This window comes from Bos grunniens, chromosome 26, assembly GCF_055505025.1.
Source record: "Bos grunniens cultivar Pamir isolate PY7600 chromosome 26, Bosgru_T2T1.0, whole genome shotgun sequence".
In the NCBI taxonomy this organism is placed as follows: Eukaryota; Metazoa; Chordata; class Mammalia; order Artiodactyla; family Bovidae; genus Bos; species Bos grunniens.
Window position 1 is genome coordinate 23,946,848 of NC_141190.1, and position 17,724 is coordinate 23,964,571.

The 17,724-nt window shown below is 41.2% G+C and overlaps 1 protein-coding gene across 23 annotated transcripts in view; it reads right to left on the reverse strand.

The window, feature by feature from the left end:
- NT5C2 (5'-nucleotidase, cytosolic II) overlaps nt 1-17,724 on the reverse strand; it is a 148,675-nt gene that overhangs the window by 84,752 nt on the left and 46,199 nt on the right. For 9 of the 23 annotated variants that reach the window (XM_086377547.1, XM_086377542.1, XM_086377530.1 and 6 more), the window contains exon 1: nt 12,195-12,231. The exons of 5 other annotated variants lie outside the window; for them this stretch is intronic. The gene's annotated coding sequence lies outside the window, so the exon portion shown is untranslated. Of the gene's footprint in view, nt 1-12,136; nt 12,232-12,570; nt 12,823-12,866; nt 14,249-17,724 lie in introns of those variants that run through there. 9 more of the 23 variants (XM_086377531.1, XM_086377535.1, XM_086377519.1 and 6 more) reach the window with 5 other exon arrangements.

Below are 17,724 nucleotides of genomic sequence, written 5' to 3' on the forward strand. Positions count from 1 at the left end.
ATACTTCTGTTGATGACATAAGATGATAAAACGAATTGAAAGTGAGTGATGTAGGCACTGTGACACAGTGTTAGTTAGGCTACTCTTGATCTTCTGATGATATGTCAGGAGGAGGATTATTTGCTTTGGGTGATTCTGAATTACTGGGCCAAAAGGAGGTCAATGATTGGGGATCCCAGACAGGACGGTGCAAGATTTCACCACATTACTCAGAATGGCACACTCACATGACACAATCTAAAATTTATGAATTGTTAATCTCTGGAACGTAATATTTTCTGGCTGTGACTGCAGGTAACTGAAACTGTGGAAAGCAAAACTGTGGATAAGGGGGACCACCATATGACTTTTATTTCAAAACACTGCTGTAATTAGCTAAGGTCAAAAGCATAAAGGTAACAGAGCTGAACTGTTTTTGCATTCAGCTAACATACAATACTTTGCAATGGATGATTTAGTAATGATTCATGAATATCCTTTTAAAAAGCTCATAGGGACTTTCCTGATGGTCCAGTGGTCAGGAATCTGCCTTGTGCTGCAGGGGGTACAGGTTCAATCCCTGTTCAGGGAATGAAGATCCCATGTGCTGCAGAGCAACTAGGCCTAAGAGGAGCAGCTACTAAGCCCGAGCACTCTGGAGCCTGGGTGCCACAATAATCACCATGATAGTTCTACTTTTTTATTATATATATTCATATGTATGGCTTAGTTTACTTATTTGATGAAAATTCGGAGATATGGGACTTCCCTGGTAGTCTAGTGGTTAAGGATCAGCCTTCCAATGCAGGGGACTCAGATTCAATCGCTAGTCTGTGAAGACCCCACATGCAGCAGAGCAACTGAGCCCATGCGCCACAATTACTGAAGCCCACACCTCAGATATGCAGATGACACCACCCTTACGGCAGAAAGTGAAGAGGAACTAAAAAGCCTCTTGATGAAAGTGAAAAGTGGAGAGTGAAAAAGTTGGCTTAAAGCTCAACATTCAGAAAACGAAGATCATGGCATCCGGTCCCATCACTTCATGGCAAATAGATGGGGAAACAGTGGAAACAATGGCAGACTTTATTTTTCTGGGCTCCAAAATCACTGCAGATGGTGACTGCAGCCATGAAATTAAAAGACGCTTACTCCTTGGAAGCAAAGTTATGACCAACCTAGACAGCATATTCAAAAGCAGAGACATTACTTTGCCAACAAAGGTCCATCTAGTCAAGGCTATGGTTTTTCCTGTGATCATGTATGGATGTGAGAGCTGGACTGTGAAGAAGGCTGAGCGCCGAAGAATTGATGCTTTTGAACTGTGGTGTTGGAGAAGACTCTTGAGAGTCCCTTGGACGACAAGAAGATCCAATCAGTCCATTCTGAAGGAGATCAGCCCTGGGATTTCTTTGGAAGGAATGATGCTGAAGCTGAAACTCCAGTACTTTGGCCACCTCATGCAAAGAGTTGACTCATTTGAAAAGACTCTGATGCTGGGAGGGGTTGGGGGCAGGAGGAGAAGGGGATGACAGAGGATGAGATGGCTGGATGGCATCACTGACTCGATAGACGTGAGTCTGAGTGAACTCCGGGAGTTGGTGATGGACAGGGAGGCCTGGAGTGCTGCGATTCATGGGGTGGCAAAGAGTCAGACACAACTGAGCGACTGAACTAAACTGATGTTCCCTAGAGCTGGTGCTCTGCAACAAGTGAAGCCACCACAATGAGTAGCCCTCGGGCAGCAATGAAGACCCAATGCAGCCGAAAAAAATAAATAATTTTTTTAAAATTCAGAGATATGTATAAATTCAATGTCTTAGTAATGTTAGCATAATAATAGCTAACTTCCCTAGTGGCTCAGAAGTAAAGAATTCACCTGCCAATGCAGGAGACATGGGTTCGATCCCTGAGTGGGGAAGATCCTTAGAAGAAAGAAATGGCAACCCATTCCTGTATTCTTGCCTGGGAAATCCCACAGACAGAGGAGCCTGGCGGGCTACAGTCCGTGAAGTCGCAAAAGAGTTGGACACGACTTCGCGACTAAACAACAATAAAACATTTATTTAGCGCTCACTTTTTTTTCATGTATTATTCTAAGCTCTATACATATTTTATCTGACTTCTCACAACGACCATATGAATTAGGTACCATTATCTTCATTATACAAAGAAGAAAAGAGCATAGAGAAGTTAAATAATTTGACCAAGATTATAGAAACAAACTTGTAGTAAAGAGTGCAGATTCTGGAGCCATTCTGACCCAGTTTAAAACTTGGTTCAAATGCTAATTAGTTCTGTAACTGACCAAATTATACAATCATCTCAGCTTCTTCTACTCCAAAATGGTTAGTTGGAACAAGGATTTAATGTATCAGTAAGTGCAACATACTAAGAACAGTGGCTGGCACACAGTGCATAATAAATTACAATATTTATAATACTAGAGACCACAGTGTTTCATACTTATGACTTCTGCACAATGTAGTAAATACTTTATGTCTGAAGGAATGTTATAGTAGGTTTCTACTTTTAGAGTCCAAACTTCAGAATGTCAATTAAATGCCAAAGGCTATACAATTTCACATGTTTTTTCACGTCAATCTAAGTATCCTAAATATAATCTACTATCTATAGGTTTCTTTCTTTCCTGAAAGCTCTCAGTTCCTCCTAGGATTACTTCATCATACCTACTGCAAAAGTCAATAATTTAAGGCTAAGAATACAGCATTCACTGATTTCAGATTTGTGAAAGATCCCAATGTTACATTTTGGTGTTATTTACATCAAGATACCATGCTGAAACTCTTCCAAATACATCTTAAAATGTTCACAATTTTCATACAGAATAATTGAGGTGTTTCAACCTCTACACATTTAGCACAGTTCAGATAACGCAAAACTTTCACAATTTAGTGCATAACAAAAGCCATGCAGTCTTTAGAACTTGCAGAGTAATTTCAGAACAAACACAATGGCAGAAAAAGAATGTGTAGCACAAATGCTCATTGAACACCATATTAAAGATAGACTACGCAGAAAAAACATCTAAGCCTAAATGTAAAAAAAGCAAAACCATAAAACTTTTAGAAAATAAAAAAATGATGAAAAGCCTTATGACATCAAGGCAGAGAAGACTTTCTTGGATAATAAACACAAACCATAAAGGAAAAGATGGACAAATTTGACTAAGTTAAAATTTATAGTTTATACCTGCCAAAAACATTTGGTCTGAATTTAAATACCCTGCCAAAAAACATTTAGTTTGAATTTAAATACAAAAGGAAATGATCAGACAAATCCAAACTGAGGGACGTTCTATAAAACGACTAACCTGGACTCTTCAAATATCATCAATATTATGAAAACAAACAAAAATCTGGGGCTCTGTTGTGGATTAAAGGTAACTAAAGGGACATGGCAACTAAATGCAACTCTTCATCCTGAACCAGGGATGGGGCTGAAGAAGAACTATAAAGGTCATTATTGGGACAACTGAGAAATTTTTAATACGCACTGTGTATTAGACAATAATGTTGTATTCATATTTTTTTTTTTTGTAATTTCCTCTGCCAGGAACTCCATTGCACATATTCTGCCTGGCTAACCTCTAGAGGAAGCCTTAGTTATGGACAGATGGGGTCACTGGCCATCCTACGTAAGTCTATAAAACATCTTGTCTATCCAACTTTATCACTTAATCCATTCTATTCTAATTTGTGAGTTTTTCACTTATCTCCTCTATCAGACTGTGAGTTTCTTATGAATAGGGACCATCTCACTTTTTTGTTACATCTTGTAAGTCCTTGAATAGATGATATTAAATATCATATCGCTCTTAAGTTCCCACTGTTCCTAAGCAACAGTCCTTTTTCTCCCTCTCCAATCCCATGGAATAGCTTTTGGATCCATCCCAACACATCTGTCCTTTTGACCCTCTGAGACCATTGTAACTCTTCACCTTCCCAGGCTTAATCAATATGGAGCATTTCTAATCCTGCTATCAACTTTGAATATCCTTCACGCTTCTTCTTTCATTTTCATGTATGTATGGCATTCTCTTTCTGCTAAATATACATGTTAATGCTTTTTGGGGTGTATTAATTCAGTCAGTCAGTAAGCATGTGTAGAGCTACTAATATATGCACCAGCTGTGAGGGAAGGTACGGCGGATTTCATTATTCAAAGCTCAGCTCAAGGTTATTACTTTTGGAAAATGTCTTTCTAGGTTTGTTATTTTGGGGGATGGTAGTGCTCCTTTACCCAGAGTTCATGGCCTGGTTGGAAAAGTGAAATGACCCCATCCTTCCACTTTGAAAGAGATGAAGAGTGCTTCCTGCATTACACTAGCTATTTAGCTAACTGATGAAAGTGTTACCATATTGGAATTTTTCTAGATATATATTGGGAGAATGGGGGGAGGGGGATCAAAACTTGCTGATTCATATTAAATGTGATAATTATACTGTAGGTTTATAGGCCATCCTTGCTTTTAGGATATTTAAGTATTAATATATCTTTTGAGAGACGAAGTGCCATGATGTCTACAACTTACTTTTAAACTGTGTACGAGACAGCAAAAGAGACACTGATGTATAGAACAGTCTTATGGACTCTGTGGGAGAGGGTGGGAAGATTTGGGAGAATGTCATTGAAACATGTGAAATGTCATGTATGAAACGAGATGCCAGTCCAGGTTCAGTGCACGATGCTGGATGCTTGGGGCTGGTGCGCTGGGAAGGCCCAGGGGGATGGTATGGGGAGGTTGGGAGGGAGGAGGGTTCAGGATGGGGAGCATGTGATTTTTTTTTAAAAAATAAAATTAAAAAAAAAAAAAACGAAAAAAAAAAAAAAACAGTTTAGAGAAAAAAATCTATATATGAAAGAAAACAAACATGGCAGTGTTAACAACTGGTGAATCCGGGTGAGAGGTGTAAGTGTATTCACTGAACTACCACTGCACTTTTCTGTAGGACTGAAATTTTTCAAATAAAAAGTTGGAATAAAAATGTAAAGCTTAAAAATAAAACAAAAAACTAAAACTTGGGCTTCCCAGGTGTCTCAGTGGTGAAGAATCTGCCTGCCAATGCAGGACATACGGGTTCCACCCCTGATCAGGGAAGATCCCACACACGGCAGAGTGACTGAGTCAGCGCGCCACAACTACTGCGTCAGAACTGTAGAGCCCAGAAGCCCTGCGCAGCTACCGAGCCCAGGGCAGGCAACACTGAAGCCTGCAAGCCCTAGAGCCTGTGCTCTGCGACGAGAAGCCTGTGTACCACAGCTAGAGAGTGGGCGCTGCTCTCCACAACTAGAGGAAGTCCAGGCAGTAACAAAGACCTAGCACAGTCAAAAATAAATAAATAAATAAATTTTTTTAATGTAAAACTTGGGACTTCCCTGGTGGTCGTGGCTAAGACTCCAAGTTCCCAATGCAGGGGCCCTGGATTCGATCCCTGGTCAGGGCAAAAACAATGTTAAACACCATCACTAGTCATTAGGGAAATGTAAATTAAAACCACAGAGAGAGATCACCGCTCACCTGGCAGAAAAGTTATTCTCAAAAAAAAAAAAAAAGAAATAACAAGTGCTGGTGAGGATGTGGAAAGAAAGCAACCCTCCGGGGCCCTGGATATGATCCCTGGTCAAATTCTTCACCACTGAGCCACCTGGGAAGCCCAAGTTTACAGGCTTTTTTTTTTTTTTTTAAGTTTTACATTTTTATTCCAACTTTTTATTTGAAAAATTTCAGTCCTACAGAAAAGTACAGTGGTAGTTCAATGAATATACTTATACCTTTCACCCGGATTCACCAGTTGTTAACACTTTGCCACAACTAAGACCCAGTGTAGCCAAATAAATAAATCAAATAAACAAATATTTTTTAAAAAATGTAAAACTCATGCACAACAAAAAGTAAAGAGCAATCAAACACTGAGAAGACATTGCAATATCATACCTAGTATAAAGTAGAGATAAAGAGCTGCAAACTAACGATGGAAAAGAAAATAAGCCAACAGAAAAAAAAAGAATGAAGGATACGAACAGCAATTACAGAGAAGAAAAATCTTACAATAAATGGATGCAAACAGAATAAATCATTACAATAAACAGAATAGCAAATTAAAATGAATTGAGCTTGATTTTAAAATTGAAGAGTCTGACAATATCCATGTTTGCAGGGATATGGCAAAATGGGAACTCTCACAACCTGCTGATAGGTTTAGTACTTTGGAAAATAATTCGGCCTTATCTAATAAAGGTGAAGATCCTTATACTCTACAACCTAAGAATTCCCCAGGCTTAGAATTCTCTCTCACACCTGTAAATAACATGACACATTGAAGAATGTTTATTACAGCACTGTTAACAATAGCAAAAAAGGCAGAAACCCCTACATATTCATAAACAAACTGGATTATTCACATAATGCAATATTATAGAGCAATTAAGACGAACGAACTAAAGATATATCAACATGGATATGCAGCAAAAACAATGTTAAACAACATCACTAATCATTAGGGAAATGCAAATTAAAACCACAAAGAGATATCACTGCTCACCTGGCAGAAAAGTTATTATCAAAAAAAAAAAAAAACCAAGAAATAACAAGTGCTGGTGAGGATGTGGAGAGAAAGAACCCTCATATGCTGTTGGTGGAAACATAAACTGGTGCAGCCACTATGGAAGACAGTATAAACATCCCTCAAAAAATTAAGAACAGAACTACCATATGATCCAGCTTCCAAGGATATTTATCCAAAGAATATGAAAACACTAATCTGAAAAAAGATACATGCACACACCTATGTTCATTCTGGTATTATTCACAATAGTCAGGATTGGAATCAAGGGATGAAAAGATGTGGCGTATATATACATATATACACAATGGAATAGTACTCAGTCATCAGACAATGAAATCTTGACACGTGCAGTAACACTGATGGACATTAAGGACATTATGCTAAGTGAAACACGCCAGATGGAGAAAAACAAATACTGTATGATTTCATTCATATGTGGAATATAAAAAACTAATAAACAAACAATAAATAAACCAACTCAAACAAAAACATAGATAGAAAAGAGTACTAGTGACCACAGGGGCACCGGTAGAGGAAAAGGGAAATGGGTAAAGGAGATCAACTATATGGTGATCAATGGACACTACATTTTTGGCGGTGAGCAAAGGGTATACAGAATCAGAAATACTATATTCGTGAAACTTTTATAATGCTATAAATCAATGCACATCAATAAAATAAATTTTAAAAAGAACAGCCTCAATATCGGGATAGACCTGGAAACACAGGCTGGGCTAGAAATCAAACATAGCCCCCTCCAAAAAACATACTCCCCCCAAAATCTTCATATGGGGACTTCCCTGGTGGTCCAGTGATTAAGAATTCGCCTGCCTATGAAGGGGACACCATCTCGATCCCTGGCCCGGGAGGTTTCCATATGCCATGGGGCAACTAAGCCAGTGTGCCACAACTACTGAGCGTGCTCTCTGCAGCAAAAGAGGCCACCGCAACAAGAAGCACTTGTACCACAGCTAGAGCATAGCCCCGGCTGGCCACAGCTAGAGAAAGCCCAAGCGCAGCAATGAAGACCCAGCACTACCAAATAAACCAATCAAAAAATTTAAAAAATCTTCATATGAGCTTCTTTCATCAATGCTTTATCATGAAATATCTTCAAAAATATAAAATCAAAATGAATCAAAAGCAAGTTGTTTATTGTGCATAGTACCTTAAACAAGAGAATCATGTGCGTAACACATTAAACAAGAGCGTATACCCTTTTATGGATATACACATATTAGTAAAAGTATACAAATATAATGGGAATAATTACTGAATTCATGAAAGGGCAAAAGAGAGGAACAGTATCAGCAAGGGTTCATACAGGCCTTAACTGCATTGGTAATTTTATCCCTTTGAAAAATACAGTAAATTGAAGAGAGAGACTACACAATTAGAACATGGACTAATATGGGGGGAAAAAAGACACAAAATAAATATGAACTGTACTTAAGATGATTACATTATATTTTTTAAAATATTTCATATTTTTAAATAAATTTAAAGTATTAAAGAAATCACATTAAATTGAACCAAGAAGCATTAAAAAACATGTACTCCATGGACATCTGAAAGGGAAACATACAAACACAGTGGTCCCTCCAAATCCATGGGGGCACTGGTTCTAGGACACACACCCCCTCATCACAGATACCAAAATTCCCAGATGCTCAAGCTCCTTATATAAAATGGCACAGTACAGCCGTCCTTCCGATTTTTCCCCATTTTGCAGCCAGATATGACAGGCCTACTATATCCAACACATTTGCTGATATGTATATTTTTGTTGCTCTCTGTGACTACCTCATGGATGCCAGGCTTCTCTGTCCTCCACTATCCTCTGGAACCTGCATGTATATTTTATATGTATATATATGTATTTTATATAGACACATATAAAATATACAGGGAATTCCCTGGCAGTCCAGGGGTTAGGATTTTGCACTTCCACTGCAGGGGGCACGGAGTCAGTCCTTGGTCCGGGAACAAGGAACCTACAGTACATATTCAACCATTAAACTTCAGGCACCAGATTTCAATCTTCTCTTTCTAAGGAGACCTGACACAGCAGGTTTTTTCATCTCACACTCTTGATAATGCTTCCCAACCAAAAGAAACACATGAACAAATAGTTCAACACTGAGTCAATTTAATTCTGATTCTGTATTTCACCAAAATGGGCGGGGGGGTCATTTTGCTGCTCTGCTTGCCATTTTGCTGGCAGGGGGCGGTGGGGTGAGCGGTACTGCTGAAGTTGTTTTTCATGAAAAGGAAAACAGCCACTGCAAACTTTGGTAACCAATCATAGGACACAAGTTTCAAATAATATTTGCTTTAAGGTAATTGCTTCAAATGGTAAAAAGTCGTTAAAACATTTATTCTATTCAAGCGACAAGGACTCAACACTGCATAACAATTTGCTATCAATTTCCTTAAAACAAGTAACTTTTTCAGGGCTAAACTTTAAAAATGAAACAAACACCAGCTACTTGTAAATAAGGGCTGTCTTGCTTCATTAATTCTGCTCTATCTGCAAGAAACCCATGTAGCCTATCTTGTGAATAGTTTACTCGAATTTCTCGCTCCAGTTTTATTTCATACTATTGATCTACCAAATTCTTTGTTTTAGTGAGAGCAATCTATTCAGCAAACCCTCAATATAATTTTTTCCATACTCTCAGGTGTCATTTTCCATTTTCCCTGATTCCACCAACCTACAGTAATCTCTCCATTTTGAACCAAAAAAAAAAAACAACAACCACACACAAATAGCTAACATTTATAGAGAATTTAATGGGTGCTAGAATTATCTCATTGAACCCACACAACTCTGTGAAATGTGTTCTATTTTTCCCTTTTTCATGGTGAGAGAAACTGAGTGAGGTTCTCTTAAGGTTAATTCTCCAAGGGTGCATGAATGGTATGGCAAGCCAGGTCTCAAACACAGACTCCAAAACCCAGGCCCTTAAACATATGTGATGCCATCTCCTGGCTCAGGGCCTTTGTATTGATCACCTTTACTGCTCACACATCATTTACTATATGCCCTGCGATATTTAACATTTTGTGTTCCGAGATGTTGCCTAAGCAGTTCAAAATATTACATTCATTCAACAAAAATTTACTGAGAGCCTATATGCCAGGCACTAGTGACTACTAGGCATAAAATCATGTTATGGAACCTCCACAAAAAAAAAAAAAGTAGATGAATTCTCTAGCTACATGGACGACATCCAGATACGTGGGGAAGTGCAAATTTTAAAATATGAAAAAGGAATATAATATAATGTAACTAAATAAAAATTATATTTACATAAGAACTAGAAAAGGGGCATCCTTGGTGGTCCAGTGGTTAAGAACCTGCCCTTCAATGCAAGGGACACTGGTTTGCTCCCTGGTCCCGTGGGAAGATCCCTCATGCTTCAGTGTAACTAAGCCCTGTTCACCACAACTACTGAGCCCACGTTCTACAACTAGTGAAGTCCACTGTGGCTGTGCTCCACAACAAGAGAAGCTGCTCATCAGGACTAGAGAGCAGCCCCTGTTCGCCACAACTAGAGAAAAGCCCACACAACGAAGACCCACCACAGCCAAAAAATAAATAAATTGTAAAAAAAATAAAAGAACTAGAAAAGATATTTGTCACAAATAATGTGATAAAGTTGGGGGATTTTTTTAACTATTAAATTTTGCTTTTGGGTAAGAAAGGCAAGCAATAAAAAGATGTACTTTAAAAACAAGTTTTATGCCCTCTCTTTACTCCATTAAGCAGTAGAAATTAGAAATAGCCTAGAGGCAGAAGATGAACGTTCTGCCAACATTCCACTTACTCTGGCTTTCTTTAGGAAGCTACACCTGAAATAACTAATCAGGCTTGCAGATACCCTTTGTAAATATCTATATAAATCTTCCTACAATTATAAACTTTTGGAAACCTGTAGCCAATTATAAAGAGGAGCCTGGTAGGAGGCTGTCTACGGGGTGGCACAGAGTCGGAGAGGACTGAAGCGACTTAGCAGCAGCAGCAGCCAATTATAAATTTTCAAACAATGGAATGAACCCTTGCCGAGCATCTCCTTGGGCTCTCTCACTTTACAGATTAGTTGATCATTAAATTCTAAAATATAAATTCTGGGTTGATGAGAACAATGCAGCAAGCTATACCGAAACGCAGGGGCTTATACTGCAATAGAAAAGCATTTCCAAAATAAAGTTTATGCGCACTAGCATCAGCCCAGCATGTGGAGTTCTGCTTTTAATTACAAGCTGTGTCTTCTTGAACTTAACCTCTTCAGGCTTGGATGCCTTCATCTGGAAAAATTCTAATCATGTTGAAAAGTGTCGAGGTAAATATCTGAAAGGACCTCAGTAACATTACGGTTCCACGATAAATGGCGTGGGTTTGGGTGAACTCCGGGAGTTGGTGATGAACAGGGAGGCCTGGCGTGCTGCGGTTCATGGGGTCGCAAAGAGTCGGACACGACTGAGCAACTGAACTGCACTGATAAATGGCACTCTTTCACATTACAGTTACCAGAGTTTGCATCTACTGCTTTAAGAAGCAAAATGAACAGTATATAAACAATACGAAACAAGTTCAATCATGAAGAATCTGGACACGCACACGCACGCACAAAAACAACCCTATAATGGTGACTAGTCACTGCAGAGCACTGCACTTACAATGCATCCTCAAAACAAGGGCCGGAAGTCAAGGGAAAACGCTACATCTAACACCCAACTCTACCTACTTGCCTTTAAAAGCTAAGGCCTACCAGAGTCAAAGCCCCCCAAACGTCATGCTTATAACTACAGCTTCAGGCCTCAGATTCGCATCTCACTCTCTGCTCTCAAGGGCTTCAGGGGTCCCCAGGAAAAAAATGCTCTGCCACTAGACAGTTGGCCATTGGGAAAGAACTAGCACGTTTTTCTCGTGGTGGCTTGCAATTCGAAGTGAGCTTTCCAAGGAAGTGCTGCAAACGACCACAGTGTTCTGTGGGGTTTCAGTTGGCAATTTCTGGTGGTTCTTGCTACAACGCAGTCAACCTTGCATCCTAACACATAGCTGCCGGCTACTTCCTCGGGCGGTCGACCGGGAACGCGCACGGGGAGGGGAGGCCCATTAACTTGGCGGAAAGGCAGGCATCGGGTGCGGACGGGAGGAAGCCAGGCGTCGGCAGGAAAAAATAAGCTGAACAGAGTAAAGGGATGTCTGCCAGAGGTGGGATAGGGGCTACCACCAGCGAGAGGGAAAAGCTGGGTAACGGGCCGGAACGCGGCAAGACTGACTGCTGAGGCTAGGGGCCGCGCTGAGAGAGTAAGGCGGGTCCCGGAGAGCCCAAGGCCGGGAAACAATGGCGCGAGCGTGACGTGGGGCCGGGGGCGTCGCCGCGGCGCGGAGGAAGGGGCTGCTCTGAGGCAGGGGGCGACCTGGGGTTGGGGGCGTGCGGAATCTGGGGTGCGGGGTCCGCGGGCGCGCACTCAGACCAGAGGGGCCTGAGGGGCGCAGCAGCCGAGTAGGACTAGTGCGGGGTGGCCCAAGTCGCGCGCTCTGCCGCGCATCCTACCTCGCTCCCTCGCCCGCCCGCTCCTTCCCCGCCCGCCCGCGGGTACCGCCGCACTCACCGGCCCCGCCGCACGGCAGCAATCCCAGCGCGCAACTGCCGCAGCCTCCTGGGCGCGCGCTCTCCCCGCCCCCGCCGCCCCGGCACCGCCCCCCCCGCTAGCGCCCTGCCAGGGACCGGCGCGCTGTTCCGTCCCCCAGCTCCGCCGCAGAACCCGGCCGCCGCGACGCTCCCTGGCCACGCTGCGGGAGTGCGGGCGCAAGGCGCGCCACCGTCCGGGTCCCTGGCGCGGGTCTGGGGATCGTCAAATAACAGAATATCGCCTGTTGCTGAGCTGTCGGGTGACGCACGTTGACAACACTTCCATGTCCCTTAGGTCTCCATCCCTGGGCCTTCTGCAGGGCCCTGGACTACTTCACTGACACTCCGACGCTTACCCTTAGCGGGGTGGAGGCATCCGTTTTTCCCAGTCACAGAATCTTCCAGACGAAAGGACCTCAAAAAGTCCTCTGGCCCAAACTACGCCTGAGTTCCAATAATAAAATACGATAAAATAAAAGTAATAAATAAAATAAAATAATAAAAGTACGACTTTGAGGTTTGTCAGAAAGGATTGGAGTCTCGGTTCCACAGCTCGCCAACTGTGTGACCTTGTGCGATATACCTGAGTTCATCATACCACCTCCCTCATCCTTAATACGGGTGTTAATACATCCTTAACAACAGTGCCTACCTCTTAGGATGACGACAGAATGAAATAAGATAATAGAGGAAATGTTCTTGGCACAGGCCTGGCACATAGTCCTCAAAAAAAGGTGAATTATATCAACTCCTACCCCAACCAACTCGCGTCTGAAAAAAAGCTGCTCAATGACAGAAAGCCTTCGCCTCAGCAGCTCTGACCAGCCAGAAGGTGTTTCTTCAGCGTCCACTCTCTGGCCCAAGTCCTGTCCTTTGGAGCCTCAGAGAACAAACAGGTCTAATCTCTCTCCCACCTTCTACTTTTCAGATACTTGAAGACTTCTGCCCATGATCTTGTCTTTTCCGAACTAGTATCTCCCATTGCTTCCATTGTTTCTTCCTTTGTCCTGATTTTGAGGGTCTCTGTCTTCATTCTTCTCACACATGTGGTCAGTTTGACTGTGGCTCCTTCAGAGTATGTTGCCCAAGAGTGAATCAAATATTTGTGATACCATCAGAGCAAAGTAGGCCTCGTAGGGCTTATTGCCTTGCAGTCAAGAAATAAAATTCTTGGCACCTGCACTATTGACTCATTGAGCTTGCAGTCAACTAAAACTTCCAAGACTTTTTAATAAGTGCTCTGCTGGAATATTTCTACCCTCTCTTGTGTTTTTGAGCCAACTTCAGTACAGGTCGGCTGAGGACAGGCCCTGACCTCTTACCTGTTGGATTTTTCAGGATGTGTGGGGAAAAGAAATAGGAGTTTGAAGGTAGTCTGACACTACTTTTAAACCAAGTGCACATGGAAAAAGGCCAAAGTTTGTGTCTAAAGATCATGACACTAAGCAAATAAATATATAAATGCAATGTGATGAAAATGAAGTGCATGCACACAAACACACACACACAAAGACTAGAAGGAAATATGTAATTGAGTATGGTTTTCATAGGGGTTTTCTCTCAGTAAAAAGACTTAGGGTGGTTTCTTCTTTATACTTTTTTGTAAACTTCCCAGATTTTCTACACTGTTTATATTACTTTCGTAATCAAGAACTTTGTTTCCAAAAGAAAAAAAATCAGAAAAAAATTTTAAATTAGATGAAATAAAGAAAAAAAATGCGAAACAAAGGGATAACATACTACGAGAAAACATTTGTAATATATAAAACAGGATGTGTATCTGCAACATATAAAGGGTGCAATAAATCAAAAAGAAAAAAATTCACTAGAAAAATGGGCAAATGTAAATAGGCAGTTCACAGAAAGAAAGTTATAAATTGCCAGTAATAATACAAAGAGATGCCCAATCTCTAACCAGAGAAATGGAATTAAAACTCAAACTGGCAACAATTTTCAAGCTTCATAATATCAGAATGTAAATTGGCACAGCCACTTTAGAGGGCAATCAGACAACATCTATTAAATCCATGTCTCAGCAATGCCGCTTCTAGTTATCTACTATAATCCGATGTTATGGAGATATGAATGAGGATAATTGCTATGATACTGCAAATAAAGAAAATTTGGTATCAGCCAATGCCCACCAATCGGGCAATAGCTAAATAAAATATAGAAAATTCTTACAGTAAAAGAATTCTGTACAGAACTTTAAATAAGTGAGCTTGATCTATATGCTAATTTAGATCTATCTCAAAATCATGAAATGGCAACCCACTCCAGTGTTCTTGCCTGGAGAATCCCAGGGACGGGGGAGCCTGCTGGGCTGCCGTCTATGGGGTCGCACAGAGTCGGACACGACTGAAGTGACTTAGCAGCTTAGCAGCAAAATCATAGTTTTGAATGAAAACAGCAAGTTGCAGCATGAGATTGATTGATTTCATATAGACACTCTCCTCAAAATGCATAATTTCAGTCTAATCATGAAAAATCATCAAATAAGCCCAAATTGAGGGATATTCTACAAAATACCTGACCTGGATTCCTTGAAATTGTTAAGGTTATGAAAGCCAGGAAAAGACTTGAGAATTATCACAGATTGAAGGAGACTCAGGAGTCAAGACAATTAAATACAATTTGGGATCCTAGATTGGATCCTGGAACAGAAAAGGGACATTAGGGGGAAAACTGTTGAAACTCTAATAAAGTCTATAGTTTATAGTATTGTACCAATATTAACCTCTGAGTTTTGGTCACTGAACCAGAGTTATATAAGCCATTAACATTAGGACAGGCTGAGTGAAGGGCACACTGAAACTTTCTGTACTATCTTTGTAACTCTTCTGTCAATCTAAACTTATTTCAAAGTCAAAAGTTAATATAAAACACAAACATACATACCATAATTTCTTATCATCCTGCTATAGACAATGTATGTGTACCCATCAAATTCATATGCTGAAACCTCAGCCCCAATGTAATGGCATTTGAAGGTGGGCCTTTGGGAAGTAATTAGATTGTGAGGATAGTAAACAGAATTAGTGCCTTTATAAAAGAGATCCCTGAGAGCTGCCTACTCCCTTCTGCCCTGTGAGACACAGCAAGAAGAGTAGACCGCTGTCTCTGAACCAGGAAGTGGGCCTTTACCAAACACTGAACCTAATAATACCTTGATCTTGGGCTTCCCAGACCCTAGAACTATAAGAAATAAATTTCTATCATTTAGAGACCACCCAGTCTCAGGTATCCCGTTACATCAGCCCAAACTAAGACTTTTAAAACAGATTGTAAGGCTATAGGCCAAATTCTTAATCAGAGGTTATCTTTAAAGATAAGGGTAAAAGACGAAGATTCTGGGTAATGTTCAAAGGGGGTATTAGCTTTAGTTGTAATGTTTTAGAAGATAAAAGCACTCATGCATTGCTTTTTAAATCAAATATTAAGCTAAAAAAAAAACGCAAAAGTACAAGATTCTTGGTCTCATGACTTTCAGGAGTAAGACAAGCCATGCCAACTATGAAACAACCTTCTAACAGAAGGTTGGAGAGCCTATAGAAGCAAAGAAGAGCCTTAAGTGGCTTGCTTGGTGTCTCTATCTTGACACTGGCTGAAGGGCTCAGGCAGTACTTGGCAAGAAAGACCATCCCACTGTGGCCTTGGATGGCTTCTCACCAAAATTCCTGCCTAAGAACCTACATGGCTGCCCTACCCTTCTGATTAACACAATTTTCCCCTAGAATACCATAAACTCTGGATCACCCAGAATGTGAGATGCATTCATAGGTCATTCATCAGTTTTCTGCTTCTTGGCAGAATCCCTCAGAGAAATGAAAGCATTGCCCAACATCCTGGCCTACGGCCTAGAAAGAGTCTACCCCCAAAGCTTTCTCCCAGGAAGTGTTCAGTCAGAGATCCAATCAGCCAGCTTGCAAGTCTCCTTTCTTTTTCATCTATCTTTCTCTAACAGCACAGTGTCAGCACTTAACTGTAATAATGCCAGTACAGGTATTATGTGAGGAGACAATTAACTAGAAAACATTTAGTCCAACTAGAAACATCTAGTTCAACTTGAGAGAAGGACGTCCATGTAGGACTTAGGAGCACCTACATGAGTTCAAAAATATGCACTGAGCTCCTACCATGTGCCTCACACTGACCAATAGAGACATGAGTTGCTGCCCTCATGCACATTTCTGACTGCCTAGAAAGATGGACTTTAAATAAGCAAATAATTTTACTACAATTCTGGTAACTGCTATGCAGGAAAAGTAAAAGATGCTTTGAGGGAGAACAAAATAGGGGGTCAGCTTTGGGGCAGGGAGAGGGTCAGGAAGCATTTCTCTGAGGAAATCACATCTTAGCTGGGACTTGAATAGATGAATCAAAGTGAAAGTTGCTCAGTCGTGTCCGACTCTGCGTGTAGTCCATGGAATTCTCCAGACCAGAATACTGGAGTGGGTAGCCTTTCCCTTCTCCGGGGGATCTTCCCAACCCAGGGGTTGAATAGAACTTTCTAAAGTAAAAAAAAGTGAGAGAGGGGCTTACTTGGAGGAGTAGAGAAATCGTTAAAGAGGGACCTGTGGGCATAAAGGTCCTGAAGTAGGGCTGGACCTTATATATCTGCAGAATATACAGCAGCCTAAGAAAAAGGGAGAAAGTGGCCAAAAAATGATCCAGAAGGAGGTGGAACCAGACTTCGCAGGGCACTGTAGATCAGATAAATGATCTGCAGCCTTATCATAAGTACCTGATGGCATAAAGCAGAGGAGTGACAGAGGTCACGTCTGCAGTTTCAATGAATGGGATGTAACCAACCGATCAATTGCCTCATACACTCACGAAAATTAACTCATTTGAATCAAGCAAAGAACTCCTAGATGCCTGTTGGAAACTTCTGTTGGGTGTATACAACATGAGAGAGACAAGATCTGCAACATTTATCACAATCCTATTTATCGAACATCCTCCATACTTAACCCCAGAGTTGCTGAACATCTATTTAAGAAATTAGACACTTAGGTAAAACATGAAATCAGGTCATTAGAAGACCCACGCTACATCAGTGGCCCCGAAGAACTTTAGAGTTTCGCGATAGATGGATTCCTGAGGAGACAGAAGAGTAAGAACCAAATACATAGAGATACTACTTCATACCTACTTTAAGGAAGAAAAGAAAAAGGAGGTAAGTGTTGGTAAGGATGTAGAGAAACTGGAACCCGCCCACATTGCTGGTAGGAAAGTAAAATGGTGCAGCCTTGGTTGGTGGTTCCTCCTAAAGCTAAACATGTGTATGCTTTCGTGCTCAGTCACTTCAGTCATGTTCAGCTCTTTGTGACCCTATGGACTGTAGCCAGCCAGGCTCTTCAGTCCATGGGATTCTCCAGGCAAGAATACTGGAGTGGGTTGCCATGCCCTTCTCCAGGGGATCTTCCAGACTCAGGGACTGAACCCGCAGCTCCTACACTGGCAGGCAGATTCTTTACCTAGTGAGTCCTATCTCAGAGGGCTGATGT